This window comes from Emys orbicularis, chromosome 1 (assembly GCF_028017835.1).
Source record: "Emys orbicularis isolate rEmyOrb1 chromosome 1, rEmyOrb1.hap1, whole genome shotgun sequence".
Lineage (NCBI taxonomy): Eukaryota > Metazoa > Chordata > Testudines > Emydidae > Emys > Emys orbicularis.
The window spans coordinates 350,022,741-350,044,285 of record NC_088683.1 but is presented as its reverse complement, the minus strand read 5'-3'; the positions used below and the strand labels follow the sequence as shown (position 1 = coordinate 350,044,285).

The 21,545-nt window shown below is 41.3% G+C and overlaps 1 protein-coding gene across 1 annotated transcript in view; it reads right to left on the bottom strand.

Moving 5' to 3' along the window:
- RAB30 (RAB30, member RAS oncogene family) overlaps positions 1-21,261 on the bottom strand; it is a 63,720-nt gene extending 42,459 nt beyond the window's left edge. Inside the window, exon 1 of the mRNA XM_065406701.1 lies at positions 21,046-21,261. The gene's annotated coding sequence lies outside the window, so the exon portion shown is untranslated. The remainder of the gene's footprint in view (positions 1-21,045) is intronic.
- Between the last annotated feature and the right edge of the window lie 284 nt (positions 21,262-21,545).

Below are 21,545 nucleotides of genomic sequence, written 5' to 3'. Positions count from 1 at the left end.
CAGATCACATAGTAACTGAGAAATAAATTAGTAATCTTCAAAAGATGAGAATCCAAAAGAAACAAACAAAAAAGTTTTAAGGAGTTCAATCACTATAGCTTATTGAAGAGAAGGTTAAGAGGAGACTTGATCATGATCTATAAATCCCTAAGCAAGGAAGAAGATTTCTGATAGCTGAAGAATCTCATACAGCAGACAAATGCATAACAATATAAAATGGCTGGAACATGAAGCTAGAAAAATTCAAACTAAATTTTTACCCCCCTTTTTTAGCAAGGGTAATTAACCACTGGAAGAGTGGATTCTCCATCATTTGAAGTCTTTCGAGTCAAGACTGGATGTCTTTTCTAGAAGACAACCTCTATTTCATCCATAAATTATTTGGCTTATAAATTATTGGATCAAAGTTCTATGGATAGTGTTATAGCAGAAGTCATACTGTTTGCTCACAACGGTCCCTTTCTGGTCTTAAAATCTGTGGAACCAAGTGTAAACGAATGCACGGCTCTCTGCCAGAGTCTGCAGCCAGGACATTTCCAGGGACTCTGCTGCTGTTCAGAATTTTTAACAGATCCTTGCCAGTTTTCACTGCTGCTACTCAAAATCCGTCAGTTTCACACAGCTGTCACTTGGGAAAGCAACAGAGGCAGGCTGTGAAGATTCACTAGGGGGAAGGATCTAAACACAGAGGGAAAGGAACGCAGCAGAGAGAGAGAGAGAGAGACACACACACACACACACACACACACACACACCGAGGTGGGGGGGTCAGAGAACAGAGGGGAGAAGCAGAGACTCAGAGAATGGATGCTGGAAGGATAGAAGGGGTTTGACTCAGAGGAGGTTGAGGTGGGGGGCTTCAGACACCTGCTAGTCAAAGGCTACAGAAGACTGAGTCCCCAAGGAGGCTCTAGGGACAGAAGCTGATAGGAATCCCCAAACCTTCCCTTATCAACAGGGGAGTGTGGGCTTGACTTCTTCCCTAGGTGTGGCCCCAGGAGAGTACACCATCCTCTTTGTGTACAGGTCTTTGGCTAGAACTTTTAGTCTTCTGGCGGTGTGGTGCATTTTACAATTCCTACACGAGTAGATGCATGGTTGGGGGTGAGGAACCATTAGAGATTCTGGGGATGGACAGGGTAGAATGGAGATGGAGAAAGAGAAATGGCAAGGAAGGAGGAAAATACATTGTGATCGCTGATACAGAGAGAAAGAAAAAAAATGAAGCCAGGCTAGGAAGGGGACAAAACCAAAAGAGATGAATGTTGTTATCTCATTAGAACACTCCACTGACAATGCTGCTGTACAGAGTAAACATCACACAACTATTCTATTCCTTTAAATTACTGTTCAGGGGATGTGGCAGAGCAACTATTTTTCACCCTGGCTAGTAGACTTAATCCTCAGGCTAATACGGGTCAGTTATACTCAGACAAACGCTGAAATAGCTTTTAACTGCATCAATCACAAAAATAACATATTAACACAAATTGTAAGTACTGCACCAAGCACAGTAGAGTCGTGGTCCATGACCAAGGCTCCTAGACAGTCTGATAATACAAATATAATCATCATCAGCTTCTTAAAACATTCACACACACTTCTGACTTTCCCACAACTAGCGGTTTTACCAAAGAAAAACTTCAGAGTGCAACATCCTTATGCATTGTCTATTTTAGTACCATTATTTTCCGTAAATGAATTCAAAGTAGCAGTATTTATCCAAGAAGTGTAGAATGCAGTTTTAAACTGCATTCTAGAATACTATGCACAATAACTACAGCAGAATTTTATATCAAAGTTTATCACAAGACATCTTCGTGTGACAAAACAAAATACTCCTCAATGGTTCTGTTTTATCATTTATCCATTGTAAATTCAACCACAATTCCCATTATACTAAACTCACACAGAGCAACTCCTGGTATTGTGAGGTAGCACGGAAGTTTTAAGTTGTTGTGTTGCAATGTACAGATTGGAGTCCACTCGTAACTGGAATGACTATTATAATGAAGACTCCTATGGAAAAAAAATTGACTTAGTTATCAGATGGTTTCACAAAATATAGCAATGGAACATCCACTATTATAATATAAATGGAAGAACCAGGTGTCGTCTATTTTGCACACATTTACCATCACACCAGGAAGGATGACTTCATGGTCAAGAACAGGACAGGGACTCAGAAGACCTGGATTCTATTCCTGGCTCTGCCACAGACTTCTTGCATAACCTTGGGTAAGTCACTTAACTGGCACAGGAGCTTCCTCCTCTGTACAATAGGGATAGTAATATTTACCCACGTCATTGTGATGTTTTGAAGCTAAATCCACTGATGCTTGTAAAGCACTTTGAGTATTATTTTAGGACTAAAATTTGAGGACAAATCTACACACCCAGTGATTCACCACCACCCCTTTTCTTGAGGGTGGAAAGCTTGGAAGACTTGTGCAAATTACAATATTAGGTCACCTCTGAGGGAACATAAATTAATCCAGCCCTAAACAACCCCTTTCAAATGATTCTGTTTTTCCACCAACATATAGGTCATTTTAACATGTGTTGGTTGGTTGTTCTCCTGGGTTGCAGGTATTTTAAGTTTAAAAACCAAAACATCTCTTTATTAGACACATTTAGAGCAACCTCAAAATTTAGCCAAGATTGTGTATCGGATTGTGGTGCGAAGGAAATGGATATGTGTAGAGTGGCAAGAAGAAAAAGAGAACTTGCTGCTGAGATGACGAGTCCAGGAGTGCATGATGGCATGACGAGATGTAGGTTGTGAATTGGTGAACTGAGGGGTTTTTGGGGTGTTAACGTAGTCTTAACTGGTGATTCCTTCATTTTTATTGGATTGTGTTGAAAGGATAAGCACTTTTAGAGCCTTACCTCAAACTTAAATTTTTTCATATAGGAATTTCCTAGTTTTTTTTAAAAAAAACATGTCAGGCAGTGGGGAGCAATAAAGCAATAAAGGATGGGAAGACATAGGGGAGCCAGGAAGGACAACAGGGGAAGGTTTGGGGTAGTGGTGACCATGGAGGGGATGTTGGGGGCAGCAAGTGATGAGCCAAGGGTAGTGAGTTGGGAGGGTATAAACTTTGTGGAGTAGCAAGGGACAGAAGGTAACAATGGGAGAGTGAGCAGAGATGAAGAACAGAATGCAGGGTAGACTAGTGCAAACTATCTTCTATGGCTATACTTGCCTTGGCCTATGTCCAAGTTATTGGAAAGCAAGCAAAGAATATAAAACATCAAGGGAGCATTTTTAAAAAGTGTTGTTTCCCGCACAAAGTTAGTACATATTTTAAAATTCAGTCGTCTGCTGAAGAATTATTATGCTAAAGCCAGGAGACAATTCAATCACTAAAGCATGAATCAGAAGGATTTTAGTACAAATCTCAATGCAACCTTGACAAGGGAGTCACTACCAACGCCTCCATAATATATAAAAATATTTTATCTCACACGCACACTGTGAAACAAAACATCCTTTTATCGGATACACATAGCCTTTGGATTCACCATTGAGTTTAGGAAACATCATAGGATAGTCATGGTGAAGAGAGCATGAGTCATGGAAATATACTGTTTAAATGTCAAGTGTCACAGGTATTTTGCATCCCAGTTGACCTTTATATTCCTCATGTTAGATAGAATATTGCTTATGTAGTGATAACAGAGGACAGGTTTAAATACAATATTTGCCATAAGCCTACCTAATGAAGCCCAAATGAACTGTCCACATGAAAAAGGCATTTTTGTAATCCTAGGGATGGAAAACCTTGTCTCTACTGAAGAAAAAGTTCTTGCTATCTGTTCGTTAATCTGCTCCTTTGGTTGACTAGTGCTTCTCTGTGGTAGCCTCACATACCGCCTACGGGTGAAGCTTGCAGCTCCCAGATTCTCATTTAAATTGGTTTGCATAACTTTGCAAGGAAGTTATTACTTGCCAACAAGATTCCTGACTGAAACTGGAGCAACCACGGAAAGAGACTACCGAGGTGGAACACCAGATTTGCAGATTTTGAGGAATATACCAAGGGCTGTGTAAGTACTTACACAGTGCAGACGTAATCAGTGAAGTTACTGTAAGCTCGTAGAGGCACCATCTGTGTCATCTTATGTGTCTTATAGCTAGAGTCAGTACCTGCCACATAGAGCGGTTATAATCCAAATAGGCAAAACAGAGAAAGGATAGGGGAAACAGAGGCACAGAGACGCGAAGGGACTTGCTGAGGTCACAAAGTTGGTTGCTGGCAGAGGTGGAAATAGCAACTCACGTCTCCTGTCCCCTACTTCAGTGCTTTTTCCACTAGACCACTTCCTTTTCTTCCTGGCTCTGTTTCACTTTTTTCCTGTCTCATAATGTGCACTTCCATGGGTCCGTCTCCATTTAGGCCCCCTCATATCTATTTCCCTCTGTCCTTGTACTGCGTCCTCTACCTCCTCCTCTGTATTTGGCCTCTTATTCTCCCACCTCTTCCCCACTGCCAGGAAAAGCAAAGGGGATGGGATTCCTTCTTGAGGGCTGTCCCTGGATCCTGTTCAGGGGATCCATCTTTTGTATTTTGCTTTGTAAGTGCAAGATAAAATTGTAGCTGCTGGAATGGAGAAGGAAAATTTTCTTCCCCACGCCCCCTTCTGATCCTGTCGCCTCCTACCTCCTGGCATGGGAAGTGAAGTATTCACCATTCTCTAGCACTCCTGCTGTTTTCTGGCTGCCTCAAGAGGTAGGCTGTGCGTGTTATGACACAGACAAACCCAGACAGGCATATTACGCCTGTGTCAGTCCATCTTCTCAGTATTTCACCAAAGGGGGTTGTATGTGGTTTCTGAGGAAAGGTAAAGTGTAGCTGATTGTCATGGTTATTGTGAGATGTTTGTATAGAAAGTCAGTTCTAGAGTTATGTAACATGTAGGATACTATGTTCCAAAGCTGTCCGGAGTCAAACCTATCACCTGAGAGGGGGCAGTCTGAGCGCTGACTCAACCAATGCAAGAATAATGAACATCTGTGGAGACAGACCCCGCTGACTGACTGAGTGAGATGCAGGCTTCAGCATTTGCAAAGACAAAAGAACCCCAATAAAAGTCTCTGAACAGGGTACCCCTAGATCGGGGGATGTGATGGGCTGAGCCTTTCTCTGGGGTCACACTCAGGCAGTTTCAGAGTCTCATTCCCTTTCCCCGCTTGGGAACTTTACTCCAGCCTTTCCAGCTTCTTGGGCATGGGGATCTCCCACTTAAGGGAACGTTCAGTCTGAGACTCCTTATAAAGGTCTGGTTTGTCTACAGTGGTCTGGCATGGCTGACCCCTTGAGAGTTGATTTTGACCCCTGCCCCGCAGTGATCAGCTTGTTCATGGTCTGTTAAGCCCTTGTGGGTGGTGGAGGCTTGTCAGCGGTTTCTCTCTCAGTGGTTCTGTAGCAAGAGTCAGCTACTTCTGAGGCACAGCACCTTTCCTCTTGGTCGCCCCTTCCTGTGACAAGCTCTTTTTTAAGTTTGCTTCCTCCAGCTGAAGCAGGCTCTATAGGTGTGTGTATTTAGTACTGGTTGAGCCCAGAGGAGCTGGTTAGTCTTCTGATCGAGATGGGGCATGCACCATCACAGGGAACAATGGGCAGGAATTGTATAAGAGAATTCCTCCCCATTACAGGAGCAGGGACTTCAACAGCGTGAGGCTCTCATGAAAATTGAATCCCAGTTTTTGGACCCATTTTGGAAGGAATGACCTTTGGGTGAGAGGTCTCATTAGACAGGAAAGTGATTTGTGAATAAGTATAGGCTATCGATTGCATGTTATATCTTTCTTTTCTCTGTAATCTTCTGTTTCCAAATCCTTATACGTGCTTTTCATTGAATCTTCATCTCAAGCTCTGGTAAATAAACTGAAACAGGTTTATAGTAAAACCAGATTGAAGTGCCGTGTGCTAAGGAGAGTGCTGAACAGAGGTGAAACCAGTCAACTTGGGTGCACTGCTTTCTCAGAGGCAGCGGATCTATGTGCATTGTGGGCGTCCAGACGATTAAGGGACTGGGCACTCAGGTTGAACAAAATGGGGTGTGTAAATTCCTAGCCTGCAGAGGGAAAGAGCAGGGCTTGCGGAGCCTGGAGTGGAGCTCCTGTGTTACCAGTAGCCAGTAACTGGAGAGTGTTTCCCCTGGTGAGCACAGACAGGGCTTCCCCCTGCTGTGAGCAGGTGATAGAAATTAACCCCAGACACCTAGGGTCACCCCAAAAAAGTGTCACACGTTTCCACGGTTCTACTACTACCTCAGCTGCAGTTTGAATCCTCGTTTGCAGTGAATAGCTATAGTGCCATTTCCTTCTTCACACAGCACCAAAGTGAGACTGTTCTGATTCTTAGCCCCACTGCTGCCCACAGGATTCTGAACAGCAGCAGATGAAGGGAAAGACGCTAGTCACTTTTTTCTGTACTATCACTTGGGAAAGTTCTGAACAGCAGAGGCAGTACTGGAGCTGTCTGCAGGCTTTGGAAGGCAGTACTGCATTGGTTTTTCACTCTATCTGGAAGGCTTTCACAGCCATAGCCACTAGATTTTTTTTTTTTTTAAAAGCTTGGTTTCTCAAGAAGCTGATGGCAGCTGCCCAGGAAATCTTCCAACTCACCCCACAGGCCACTATGCTCTTCCCTCTGGCAATTTTGTCCTTCGTCAACTTTCATAACTCTATCCTCTCCTAGCTCTCCTCCAACTTCCAATCATTCCCTCGACATTTCATTTACAGGATCTTCTTCAGGGGGGTCCTACACTTAGCCCCCTCCTCTGCTCCCTTTACACACACTCTGTGGGTGATCTCATTCACAAATATGCTGAGAACTCACAGATTTACCTTTCTACTCCTAACCAGTCTCCTGGGCAAACCAAAATCTCAGTCTGTTATTCTGTAAGAACTGAAGAACTTAAAAATGGCCATGCTAGGTCAGACCAAAGGTCCACCAAGCTCAGTATCTGGTCTTCCAACAGTGGCCAATGCCTGATGCCTCAAAGGGAATGAACAGAACAGGGCAATCATCAAGTGATCCATCCTCTGTCATCCAGTCTCAGCATCTGGCAGTCAGATAAGATTTTGAGAGAGATCTGTTAGAAGTGGTAGCAGAAAAAATAGAAAGTAAAATACTGAATCTTAAAATGCTGAGCATAGACTATGAGAAGATCCGGTACTCAACTTTGGTTACTGTACATTGCAAGTTACTCGTACTCCCCGCAAGGCAGGAATCATACCACTTTGATAACCATAGCCAGCTTCAGAATGCAACATTTTCCAAAACAATGTGCTCTTCATCATCATCATCATATGTGTCACAACATATTAGCATTAGATTAAGATATCCTCCCTTTTGAATGTATACACAAATTACATTTCCCTTCTTCCTGGTACAAGCTATATGCTGACTATTAGAATACATTCTTCTTAATTCCCTTCCCAAGTAACACAGATTGTTTTGTCCATTTGAAATGGGTCTTTGAACTATGCTAGGGAAAGAGCATTTTATTGTTGGTGACATGTCACCTTCCAGCAACCAAAATCCTTTGCATATTGGCACATTATTTTCCTCCACCTCTTCCTATTACTGAACGAGTCCAGTAACACCTTACTAGGCAAAGCTTCATTAACATGTAAATGGAAAGTTCACACCGATATTTCATTCACTGCACAAATAACAGTTCCTACTTGAAAGGATACACAATTAAAGTCATAAGCACAAATAATAAAAGGATTAGAATGGGACTGGTTGGTTGTACATGTCACAGTAATGTTTGAAAAGCAACTTTTTAAGAAATAAATCATAATCTTTCTGGTAGGAATAGATTACAATAATAAATAAGCAAGAGTCAAATGCTGAAAAATATGCGCTGAAAATTCTGCATTAGTTTAGCCATTGGTTGGCAATGTATTTTTAAATGAGAAAAAGCATTAGGTTTTTTTAAAATACCTGAATTCTCTGTACCTAGAATACCAAAAATTAGAACGGAGTGAATCTTTTATTCACTCTATTCTAGCAAGCCAAAAACATGCACTTACCCAATAAGCTACAACATGGCCTAAAGCACAGTTGTACAAAATACATATTTTGCAAATAGACAGTAATTGTATAACTCACAAAGGAGTCACCTCTGACTGCAGAGTTCTCAATCAGCCCAGTGGTAACAGAACTCCAGACAGGCACATCTGTTTGCAGAACCAAGCCCACAGAACATCAGTCATGAGGCTAAATGAAGAGCATTATCAAAAGGAATATTAACAGGACAAAAAGAAGAAGTCATTTACATTTTACGTTTTAATTTAATTTTTTAAATTTTCAGAACAGAGTCTGACATTTAACATGCTGACCTGTAAAAAGCAACAGAGGGTCCTGTGGCACCTTTAAGACTAACAGAAGTATTGGAGCATAAGCTTTCGTGGGTGAATGCCCACTTCATCAGATGCAAGTAATGGAAATTTCCAGAGGCAGGTTCAAATCAGTATGGAGATAATGAGGTTAGTTCAATCAGGGAGGGTGAGGTGCTCTGCTAGCAGTTGAGGTGTGAACACCAAGGGAGGAGAAACTGCTTCTGTAGTTGGATAGCCATTCACAGTCTTTGTTTAATCCTGATCTGATGGTGTCAAATTTGCAAATGAACTGGAGCTCAGCAGTTTCTCTTTTGAGTCTGATCCTGAAGTTTTTTTGCTGTAAGATGGCTACCTTTACATCTGCTATTGTATGGCCAGGGAGGTTGAAGTGTTCTCCTACAGGTTTTTGTATATTGCCATTCCTGATATCTGACTTGTGTCCATTTATCCTCTTGCGTAGTGACTGTCCAGTTTGGCCAATGTACATAGCAGAGGGGCATTGCTGGCACATGATGGCATATATAACATTGGTGGACGTGCAGGTGAATGAGCCGGTGATGTTGTAGCTGATCTGGTTAGGTCCTGTGATGGTGTTGCTGGTGTAGATATGTGGGCAGAGTTGGCTTACGCTCCAATACTTCTGTTAGTCTTAAAGGTGCCACAGGACCCTCTGTTGCTTTTTACAGATTCAGACTAACACGGTTACCCCTCTGATGCTGACCTGATTACTTAATAGCTACTTTCGGAACTGATGTAATAGACTTACTGATATGATGAGCGACAGTCAAAGTAAACAACTATTAATGCTGGTTTTGTTATTTTGCTTCAGAGACCAATTCAGCAGAAATGCAGACCTTAAAGGAGAGACTGTGTTTAATATTTATTTAGACATCATCCTCACTAATCTTAGCCAAAGTGATTATGGATTTTTGGCTGGATTTTTGTTGTTTGTTTTCTGTTGGTTGGCTGTGTTGTGGGAGTCTGTGTTCAATTTATTTTGGATTTAATCATTCCAATTTTGAAACTTGCAACAAGGAGAATAACTAAATCTACTCAATTTTTGAATAAGGTTTATTTTCTTCCACGCTTAAGGTGACGTTCTGTCTTTTTATGAGCCAGCACATTACTTCCACTGTCTCTCTTCATAACCGCATATTAGTTCAGGAAGAAGTAGTTTTTAGTTTAAATACCCATCAAAACCACTCACGTACTTAAAGCTCAGCATGTGCTTAAGTGCTTTGCAGAAGTGGGTCCTCAGTCACAATCTGTTTCCCTGACCTGTACCTGGGGCAGTGTCAGGGCTGGATTTCCAATTAGGCACAGTAGGCATGTGCCATGGGGCGCCGGCATTCTAGGGGCGCCTAAAAGTTAAAAGTGGGTTAAAAGTTTCATTTTTTATGGAAAACAAAGTCAGCTGTAGGCAGCGAGGGCACTGAAGATGCTGTGCCTAGAGGCGCATAAGATGTAAATGCGGCCCTGGGCAGTGTGGTTAAGTGTTGCCCCAAACTCAGGCTGGATTGCAAGGAGAAAATCCAGCCCTTTGTAATAAAGTGAGGATCTTTAATGGTCCAGTATGCACATGGCTTGAAAACCCTCTTCACAAGGTCAAGCAGAAAGTTTGTCCAGCCCTGGGAAGCAGGCTGAGAAGAGGAACACTGCAAAAAGAGGACAAGGAGATAAAACCAATTCACATGGGAGGCATGAGAAAGGGGCAGAAGTTTAAGTGCAAGTTATTTCTGATGGCAGCACAGTATTTTTTAGTGCAGTTGCTGCTGCTAATACTATTCATGGAACAAGTTCGTAAATGGTGCATAAGAGTAGCTGATTCTAGGACAGAACAGAGGAAATTGTGGGCATTTGATCCACAATTCCCTGAGAGGACAGTGGGTATCCGACATTATACAGCAGCTGCCCCATAATACACAGCGGTGATTTCCCACAAGGTAGTGGTCCTGGAAGCAGGGCGGAGGACACTAGATTCCTACCCACAGTGCAACAGTTTTGCTGATACATTTTGAGACCGTGTGGGCACAATCCTCCCATGCAACTGGCCAACTGCGTAGGTGCTTTGCTGAAAGAGTTTTGTGATGGCACTAGGACGACAGAATTTTTTACTGGTACAACTTGCTAGCACAGACAATGCCGACGCTAAGAAGTTTCGTCTTTGGGTTTGAAGGTATGGGGGAGTTTTTCAACACCTGAATATGGATCTAGTTGTTTAAGTCTGTACTTAAGTTATTATACTGAAGCAGAGGTCAGGTTGGGAGAAGTGGAGTCCTGGGAGTTTCTCCCCCTATTCTAATTTTTAAAATACAATAATTTGGGGGTGATTGATTACCCCCCAGACCCATAATGTACCTCACAGTGAGAGAGTCAGGGATTAACATGGGAGCAATTATCCTTTAAGAGATGAGCATGGAGTATAAATGTTTTAAACACAAGTCACATATCACAACAAATCACATGTCACAAGAAGCAGCTCTGGTCTCAGAGTTCAGATAAAGCAATTTTCATTTTGTTAGGTTTTCACACTTTTCTTTGCAAGACAGTTAACAGAAATTTCTACTCATTCTGTTCATTAGTCTGAAAGTTCAATAGTTAATGCAAATTTGTGTATGTACACACTCACACTCAATTCATGCTGAAAGATATTACCATGGTTTGGAAATATGAAAAAATGCTGTGATGAAGAAAATGAGCACAGTTCCCCTTTAAATAACATACATTACTAATTTTTTTAACAAAATGTATATGCCAACTCTTGAAATCTCAGGCTTCTTGGATGTGCAGCACAGACAGTCTCAATGCGCCAAAGTAATTTTTTGTGTACAGATCCAAAATCCTCCAGGAAATGCCCTAAACCTACATAATGTTCTCAAGCACCAATATTTTCATTGGGGAATTTTACATACCAGATATATATGTAAAAGTTACAGGCACCCAGTTGTCGCCCTATTAGCTACCATGTGAGGAGGCTATAAAGAGAGAGTTATTCCATCTAAGGGGAGAAATAACTGATGCTGCTGAAATTTGCTTCACTTAAGCCATTTTCAGTTAGCAGATAAAAATGACTCCTTTTTTTAGTGAAAGCACTTCCCCTTCTGAAGTTCCACTATCAGAAACATGGGAGGCGTGACTGAAGTTCTGGAGTCAAGAATTAGCCCATTGTTGCACTATTGAGAAATACAACTTACAAGGCCTTGTCTTCACTGGGAGGGGACGGGGACCTGTTCTTACGAAGAAGTGGTAATTAACATGAGGTAAAATACTAGTGAAGACAAGGCAGTTTGTAGTTTTTAACATGAGTTAGATCAAAGTAAACTCTAGATACCCTCAGACCCTTTACCTCAACCTGTCAACTTGTGAAAACTACAAACTGCCGTGTCTTCACTAGGATTTTACCTCATTTTAGTTACTCATGTTAGCCAGCACCTTTTTTTCTATGAAGACACACATGAGCATGCACTTAAAGGGGAGCTGCAAAAAGAAAAAGAAAAGGGAAATGTTATTTCTCCTACCTTTTCTCATGAGGTACCAAAAGTCTGAAATATTCCCCCCTTCCTTCACATATTAAAAACAAAAACCATGATCAATTTTCACCTTGAAGTATCAGCAATGTCAAAGCAGGAATCAACAGCTTCTGCTGGAAGATCTACTGAAGATCTAAAATGTGTAAGGAAAGCTTTTTCAGCCCAACCATTTATTATTAAATGGCTGTTAGCAAAAAAGAAAAACAAAAAACCCACACAAGATACAATTTTAAACCATCTGAAGAAAAAAGTCATTTCACCTGTTGATTATTCAGATTAAAGAGATTTTAGGACACGTGAGATATCACAATCCTATTAGTTCTCCTGTCATCTACAGTGTTTCAGGGTAGACAACGCCTGAATTTCTAGTGTGAAAAAATAAACTGAATTTAAACCTCTCTTCACCCACTAGAAAGCAGCAAAAGACGGTAAACCCAATATTTTATTCTTTGCAGGAAGCCTACAAAGGGATTCCATTAGGTCACTATCCCAGAACTTGGGGGGAGGGACAGCTCAGTGGTTTGAGCATTGGCTTGCTAAACCCAGGATTTTGAGTTCAATCCTTAAGGGACCCATTTAGGGATCTGGGGCAAAAATCTGTCTGGGGATTGGTCCTGCTTTGAACAGGGGGTTGGACTGTCACTAGATGACCTCCTGAGGTCCCTTCCAACCCTGATATTCTATAATTCTAAGAAAACTTTTATAATAAGACCCACATAATTTTTGCCTTACTTCTCCACACACACCCCTTTAAATTTAAGTAGATATTTTAAGTAAATATCTTCACAACCTAGTTATAGCACTGCGTACCAGAACCCAAAAGCTGAGTACCACTAGAGAGAGCCCTGAGTCTGACCCTGTCCCAAGTTAGGACTGAAACTGGTTTTGTACTATAAAATTAATTTTGCTACACATATACACTTTACCATAAAACAAAATATTAAACTAATGATTTGTTTCATTATTCAAGCTCAGAAATGGATAAATTATATAATGTGATGAAGTGTAAATTTTCTTTATTAATTTTCCAATTTTATAATCCAAGGGGTTATTTAGAACCTAGGTTTTAAGAGAATCTGCTTTTAACTCTTTGAACATGTGTCGATTTGAAGACAGGAATTCACCTTTAAATTGTAGTTGCTAGTCTACAATTTAAATTGTAGTTGCTAGTCTAACACCTGAATAAGGATCTCCTCCATATTTCTGTAGAGTCCAACAGAGTTCGACAGCAGGAGCAGAGTGCCTGCCAAGACATTATGCCTTAATGTCATTACCAATAGGGCAGGGCACAGGTGCACTGGATCTTTGGTCAGACATTATTTCCTTCTTTCCAGCAACCCACCCTATTCCCTATTGGTGTTACTTCTACCTCCAAACTGATGTCTCCATTTATGCTCATCTATTTCTTAACATTACACAGAATCATTTGCACCCAAGTATCTGAGGCCCCAAAGGAGCTTGCTGCACATCACTATATAAACAAGGGCACTATAGTAGAATGGAAACAAGAAAGAATCACGAAGGTAAAACTCCACAACAGGGAGGGAGCAGTTTGATACCTCTCAGCTATTATGGATGATGCTGTTCCAACAGTGACTCCTCAGATGTGGCAGCCTACATGACAGTCTGATTACCCCAGGCAGCTGCCTCACTGCACCCCAGATTAGTGCAGCAATATGGTTCAATAGCAGTATTTCCAGGGGGGTGAGGGATTAAAATGGTATATTTTTGTCACAATCCTCATTCCTAACTCAAACATATTCAACCAGAAGTCCCTCTCCATGACCTCTCTCAGGATTCTGTAACATAGCCCTCAGTACATTTTAAATGTACTGGCTACTTGAATTTTAATATTTAAGAGAAAAATAGGAAAGTGCTTCTTTACTGCAAAGCAAAGTAGAGAAACAGAATGGAAGTCAAGATGTAACACACTGGCAGAGCATGTGTCACATCCCCACCCTGTGGCTGGTCAATAAACACCTTACTATTACTATTCTATGATTGCTACCAGTTAATGGAGTTAACTCCTTTAGCTCAAGTGATAAATGTCTGTTCTATGGCTCTGAAGGTCTGAATTTCAAGCTTCACTGAATGTTCATACAGGAGGCTGTTACACAGTCATCCCTCTCCCGTATCAGGTGGGGGTGGTAAATACATAAGACAAGATTTTCTTCAGTGTTCACAAATAAAGTTAAGTCAAGGCCTATTACTATTCTATAGGGTCTTGGGACTCCTTGGTGCTTCCATGCAGGAGAGATGAATTCACATTGAGAAACTCTGCTCCCTTTTTATATATGCACATTGCACTTTGGATTAGTGACATTTTTGCATAGTACATATTCTGCACTAACAAGGACTTTAAAAAGCACAATTTAGTTTTCCTGAAGGGGACTGTGACTTTGTTATTAAAACATGTTCATCGGTGGGTCCAACTACTAGGGGCTTGCATCAATACTGCATTCTGCTATTGTGTCTTTAATTAGGACAGAGTTACTGGAGGACTATTTGACTCTTGTACATGTTTGTGTCTAAGATGCTATTTTTTACCTGCAGTGCTCATTCTGTGGGAGACAGACAGTCTCTTGAAAAGCCACATGCAAGATCATTTCTTTCCAAGCCAACACAGCCTTCCCCAATCCCCTCAAGTTCCAAAAAAAGGGTCTCAGTACAAGAAACGTATTGTTGCATTTAATATGACTAAATACAATAAGCTACAGGAAAATATTTCTGCCACAGGCAAAGTACACGAACTGGATGTATGCTACCCCCATCTTTAACAGGACCGAAGCATGACTGAGTAACATGGTTCACTGTTAATCCCACCATGTGGTCCCACCTACACAGGCAAGACCAAGTCACGTTACAACACAATCCCCGTACACTTAGTTTGCACAGGCCCTTCATGTGGGTATGTCTACACTGGAGCTGGAGGTATAATCTCCAGCTGGAGGCAGGGCCGGCTCCAGGCACCACCGCAGCAAGCTGGTGCTTGGAGCGGCCCAAGGAAGGGAGCGGCACGTCCAACTCTTCGGCAGCAATTCGGCGGTGGGTCCTTCAGTCCCTCTGGGAGGGAAGGACCTGCCGCTGAATTATGAAGCGGTGCGGTGGGGCTCCCGCCGAAGTGCCGCCGATCACGGCTTTTTTTTTTCCTCTCTTTTTTCTCTCTCTCTCTGCTTGGGGCGGCAAAAACCCTGGAGCCGGCCGTGGTTGGAGGTATAATCTCCAGCTCAGGTAGACATATCCGTGCTAGCTCTGATTGAGCTCACATGGAAAAGCAGAAGCATAACCGTGGCAAAACAAGCAGCAGGATAGGCTAGCTCAGGGGTTCTCAAACTGGGGGTTGGGACCCCTCAGGGGGTCACAAGGTTATTACATGGGGGGGTCACGAGCTGTCAGCCTCCACCCCAAACCCTGCTTTGCCTCCAGCGTTCATAATGGGGTTAAATATATAAAAAAAGTGTTTAATTGATAAATTGGGGTCGCACTCAGAGGCTTGCTGTGTGAAAGGGGTCACCAGTACAAAAGTTTGAGAACCACTGGGCTAGCTGTTCCGAGTATGAAACCATAGGCACATACTCAGGGCCACTTGCTCATCCTGCTGCCATAGATGCACTTCTATTTTTAGTATGCCAACTCGATCACAGCTAGTGTGGATAGGTTTATCCCAGCTGGAAATCACATCTTCAGCTCCAGTGTAGACACGCTGTATAGACAGTTTTTAGTAGCCTACATGAGGCGCAGTGAAGAACCAACTGAAGTAATGATACACTTCAGTTTGCTCTCAGTTACATTTGGGCTTGGCAGAATGTGATTTCTTTTAAATAAAATTTGATGGATACTATCAATGTTTATTTTTAAGCATTTATTTATTTTGATTTTTATCAATATAAATGTTCACAATTATGGGAAATTATGGAGGAGTCAGACAATAGAAGGGGTCAGATAATTATTTCATGACAGTAGACACGGAGATTCAAGACGATAAAATTCCATAACCATTAAAAAACACAAATTGTCAACATCACGTCACAATATACAAAGAAAACAGCCTTAAAGTCAAACTCTAAGTTCGCAAGCACCATTTTTCTTATTTTGCCTATTTGTAAATTTTACTTATCAATGGAAATGTTTTTTCCTGTGTGCGTGTGTGTGAAATCTACATCTACCAACATTTACCAATAAAAATCAAATCCTTCCAAGCCTAATTATGTTTAAATAGTAACATTGGTTTTAATGGGCCAAACTGATCACTCGTGTAATTGTAATGAATTAAATGGAGTTATATCAGGGATGTATTTGCCTCGATTTGTTCGATTTCACTTAAACTTAAAGCATGGTCCAATTGAAAGGCATCATAGTCCAGGAAATGTTTAGATCACAAACATGACAGAACAATTTTTCATACTATAAAACATGCATTAAAACACCAGCACAATTTCTCTCACCAATTATGTCAATAATTGACTAACTTATTTACTGCAGGATGATATAATAGAAATTGGACACTAAAAAGGATCTTTTAGGTCATCTAGTCCATTCCCCCCCAACCAATGCAGAATGGTTCCTATAATCTACTTTTCACGCTTTCTCCAACTGAGTTAGTGATTTAGTAATGGAGCTGTCACCACTTATGAGAATGGAATAATCTCAAAAAGTAAGTATCACTCTCAGAGGTTTTGCCTGATATCCAGCCCCAATTTTCCCTGATTTAGATGTTATCCCATTACTCCCAGTTTTAACCTATCTTGTACCATCCTATGCAATTCCTGTTGTACTATAATCAATACACTTATATTATGATGCATACTTTCTCTAACTTTCACATTGCCACATACATCCGTGTAATCTGGACACACACACAAAAACAAACCACACCTGTGTGAGCCAGGTAGGTTCAGACACATTTTCTGACTGCCATTTCTACAACTATTAGCAGCAACATTTGCTTTCATATTTTAGGACCCATTTACTAAAAAAGCAAATCTTCCACTAAAAACAAAAATGATTGTACCCAAATCTCCACTGTGGAATCAGGCCTATTGTAACTGTTCATTTATTTATTTTTTCTCATAAAATAAAATTAAGTGGTCCCCTGGCACACAAACAATACAGCTGCAGATAAATCTGCATAAGACAGACCATAACTTACAGTTACACCAGATGACTGAAGTTCCCAATGACAGATGCCATCTTGACTAAACACACTTAAGACTGAACTGGGGACCTCCAGAACAAAAAACAAGAGTTGCTACAGCTTCAGTTAAAGAGGCAAGACTCCCTCACTCAAGCTGTACATGACTCATTTCATGTGCACTGGTGGAGGGGAGAGGGGGCTGGGGAATGGGACATGTAATACACACTCACGAGTTACATTGGTCAAAAAAAAAATGGAGGAAAAACCTGTTTCATGGGAGGAACAATAGAAAAAGGCACACCAGGTATGCCAGACTCAGCACCCTCTTAATTTTTCTCATCTTCTTCCAAGTGGCCCCTATATGAATAACCACTTACGTCCCAGTAAACCAAGTTCTCTTCATTCAAATCTTTCCTAAGGCTCATTTCTCCCACAAGTCCCCCCCTCACACTAGCCTAAGTGAGTCAAATAACTTCTCTCACCCAGCACTGTAGCAGAGGAGAAGACGGAAAGAGCAAAACTTGAAACAAATCTATGTCAGCACTTTCCTTGGGTCTCCAAGTCCGCTTTTTCTTATTTGTGTCTGTATTTAGAGCCCAATTCCTCATCAGGGTAGGATTCAGAATGTGTGCATGCTAGTAGATCCCAGTGTGGGGCAGGGACCTTCCCTGTCCCAAAGCACTTGCAGTTAAGGACCATCTTACTTTGCCTCCAATACAATGTATACCTCATTGCTGATGCTTAGCAAATAAGGCCTTGATCTTGCAATCATGTGGACTTGTGCATAACTTTGTTCACACAAGTAGTCCCATTAAATCTAGTGGGATTATTTGCATGAGTAAATGCACATGCCTAAATCTTTGTGGGATCGGGACATAAGTAAGTTTCTACGAACCAGCTATTTAGGAGGAATGCCCTGATAGTTCTTGACTTTGCTCATTCATGGTTGTATGCAGTGTAGTTGTAATAGTGTCAGTCCCAGGATATTAGAGAGACAAGGTGAGTGAGGTAATGTCTTTTACTAGATCAAGCTCGAAAGCTTGTCTCTCTCGCCAACAGAAGTTGGTCCAATAAAAGATATTACCTCACCCACCTTGTTTCTCATTTATGGTGACAGATGACCTCCTGAATGCCCAACTTTCAAGTCTTTTTACATTTCTGCCACTGCAAGGGAAAAACTGCAACACATCCTGGTGAATATTGCATTTGTCTGCATGCTACTTGGTGTCTGAATTTCTGAAGTGCATTTTAACTCTAATTATTGCTATATTATTGTATAGCACCAGAGTGCTAACACTTTGGACAAACTCATTACTATTTAGAGAAATTCATTAATACAGCAACGTGATTAAACAAGCATACATAAAATAAATATACAGGCACGGTATTTAGATAAGGGACTGTAGTACATACACACACACACCAAAATCCCCTGCTATATAGGTTTCTCATAACTTACATATCATTAATTTACAGAATATATTTTCAAACTATCACTGCAGTTCCAGCGCTTGCTCTTCATAGCCTACAAAATCATTGCTGTAAAGGTTCCTCTCTTGAGTCTCTTATAGCCAACAGGAGAAGCCGTATATTAAATTACGCACTCACTCCCTTGACCGAAAAAAGAGGGGGAGAGGGACGCCATTCCAGGAAATAAAAGTCTAAAAAACAAAAGGCAACTGGACTGCATGCACTGCTGTTCCTCTCCTTTAACTTAGCAACAACAAGGAAGGAAGGAAGGAAGGAAAAAGAAGGAAGGGAAAAAAAAAATACAAGGAGGAGATTTAGCTGAGGAATGTTTACCCCTCAGGAATTTAGTTGCAAGAGAAGATCACATAAAATGCTCTCTGCATTACACATTGACTCCACAACCATTGTGTTAGTGTTTACAAACACTTTAATCAAAAGAAACAGGGAGTTTCATTGTCCACATTGCACTCATGTCACACATCCCTTAGCACTGCAATTCCAAGGAAAGTCTGCCAGAGGACAAAACAGTCTCAGTTACACAAGAGTAACGCAGAAGCAAATATGCAGCAGTGGGGGAAAAAATCAGCTCAGCTGCACACACACTTCCTGTGCCCCAAAGAGATTCAGTCCTTGGAGTAGATAAACTTTGAAGGGACCCAGATGGGAGACGCTGCAAATTCTGCAGTGAAACAAAGCTGTGTGTGTGCTGCTAATATCGTATTATATAACAGAAAGTAGATTTCTCTGGAGTATACTTGTAATTGCAGTGATGATATAGTTTTAGAAAAGAATAAATAATATTTTGCAACTTGTTATGGTAGCACTATTCATGCAAACATCTCAAAGCACTTAACAAAAGCAGGCATTATCCCCATTTTACAGATGAGGAAACTGAAGCAAGTGACTTTCCCCACAGAGCTAAGGAGAGAACTGGGAAAAGGACCCACATCCCTCTGCACTGTCTCCAAAGAAAATGAGGACTGCATTGTGAAGCTGTGTTGGATTCCAGAGTTAATTTTAAAAACACCCACATTTCTTCTATTTATGACAACAGAAAAACCAAGTGGATCACAAAAAGATATCTCAATAGTTAAGATTGGGTATATCTGCCTATAGCATTTAGTCCAGCTGTTGGTTTAAAAGTATATGTTCACTCACACTAATCAAAAATAAATCTGAAATAGTTGAAATAGCTAAGAGCCAGTTACACAACTCAAGTCACTTTTTCCCCTGAAAGAGGCAAGGAATGGATCTAACAAAAACCCACAATACACACAATAGCCCCGGCCCTCCAAAAAATTATTTTTTCCCTTTTCCATCACCAGTCCCAGATCTCTCTCACCAACCAGAAACACTCCTATCTCATAGCACCTTGGCATCATTAAGCAATAGCAAATTAAGGTCAATCACATTTGCTGCTATTTTCATCATTGAGATGGCAAATTGTACCAGGATTCCCTCCAGTTATTTGTTACTGAACATTGTATCCCAGGGAAGTACAATCAAATTACTACTTATTATTTGTTAGGTTTCAGAGTAGCAGCCGTGTTAGTCTGTATCCGCAAAAATAACAGGAGTACTTGTGGCACCTTAGAGACTAACAAATTTATTAGAGCATAAGCTTTCGTGGGCTACAACCCACATCCGAAGAAGTGGGTTGTAGCCCACGAAAGCTTATGCTCTAATACATTTGTTAGTCTCTAAGGTGCCACAAGTACTCCTGTTATTATTTGTTACTGTGTGCTGAAAGTTGCAATGGAGTTTTTAAAAAAGATCTACAGATGTTCCCTTTTTCAGACAACTCAGTGACACTCAGAATTAACCATATTTAAAAAAGAGAATATTCTTAATAAAAACAAATCAGACTTAAACATCCTGTGGCTGGCTAAAAAGAATACTGACATAGAAATGTGAAATGTGTGTTGTGCATTTATTTTTATTTTTACACACATATTATAACATGATTGAGCCTACTACGGTGGCTATTTCTAATATGTTATCCTGAAGGTGTAGGGAAAGGGAAAGAAAGCATTTCATATATGTAGTAAGTCTGCTATTTAAAATATATCATCCATTTGTTCTTTTAAACACAAGAAAAAAAGGCAATAAAGTATTCCAAAACTAAATTAAGTCACTATCTTATTCCCCTATAAATCAGCTCTTTTGAAATGCATCAAGCATTTTTTTTTAAAAGGCACCAAACTAGAATAAATCCACATCTCAGTTGCTTCTTCCCCTCCACACCAGACACACACCCCCTCCAACATCTGTATATGAAGGGGAATCAACACTGTCTGATAATCGTTCTGCAGTCGAGTCTAGCTCTGTAAGGATTTTTCACACGCAACCGCCCCTCCAACAAATAATAATCAAGCTTATAGACAACTCAGTGCACAGAAAAAAACTGAATTTTTTTTTTTTTTTTTTTTTTTGCAATGGTACCCAGGCCCCCACAAATAGCCCTGCACAGAACCTCCCCCCATCAATTGCACTTTTCTGACTTAAAAATACATATTACAGACAAGTTGATTACAAGAAATCACAGAACTCACCTGGATTTGGGATTTTCCCCCTTCCCTTGCGAGACCATAAAACAAGACACAACGTGGGATTCAATCACCTAGACATGGGGTAGGGCTTGCAGCTCCCTTGGGATGTCTATATGGTCCCCCCTCCCCTTTGCTTGAGATTTAGTCACTGCCCTAGTGCTTCAGCAGCAGGGGGAGGAGGCGGCTATAGCGTAGTACAATGAATTGCAGTGCAGAAACCTCCCCTGCCTGTTTTGCAATGACATCATCCCTATGGCCGGGGAGGGTGGGAGGAGGGGGGAAGCCTCCCATTGGCCCCTTAAGATCGGCGGAGCGGCATTCTGGAATTTGTAGTTCGCTCCCACGTCTAGCAGCAAGCCCCAGGTGCATGGAGAACTACAACTCCTATAAGGTTCTGCGCTGCGCAGCCGCAGAGAAAACCGGGTGCGGGAGGGGGACGGAGAGGGTGCGCTCGGCGGCCATGTTGGTGGTGTGGGTTCGCCGTTAGCTCGGAGGAGCGGCCG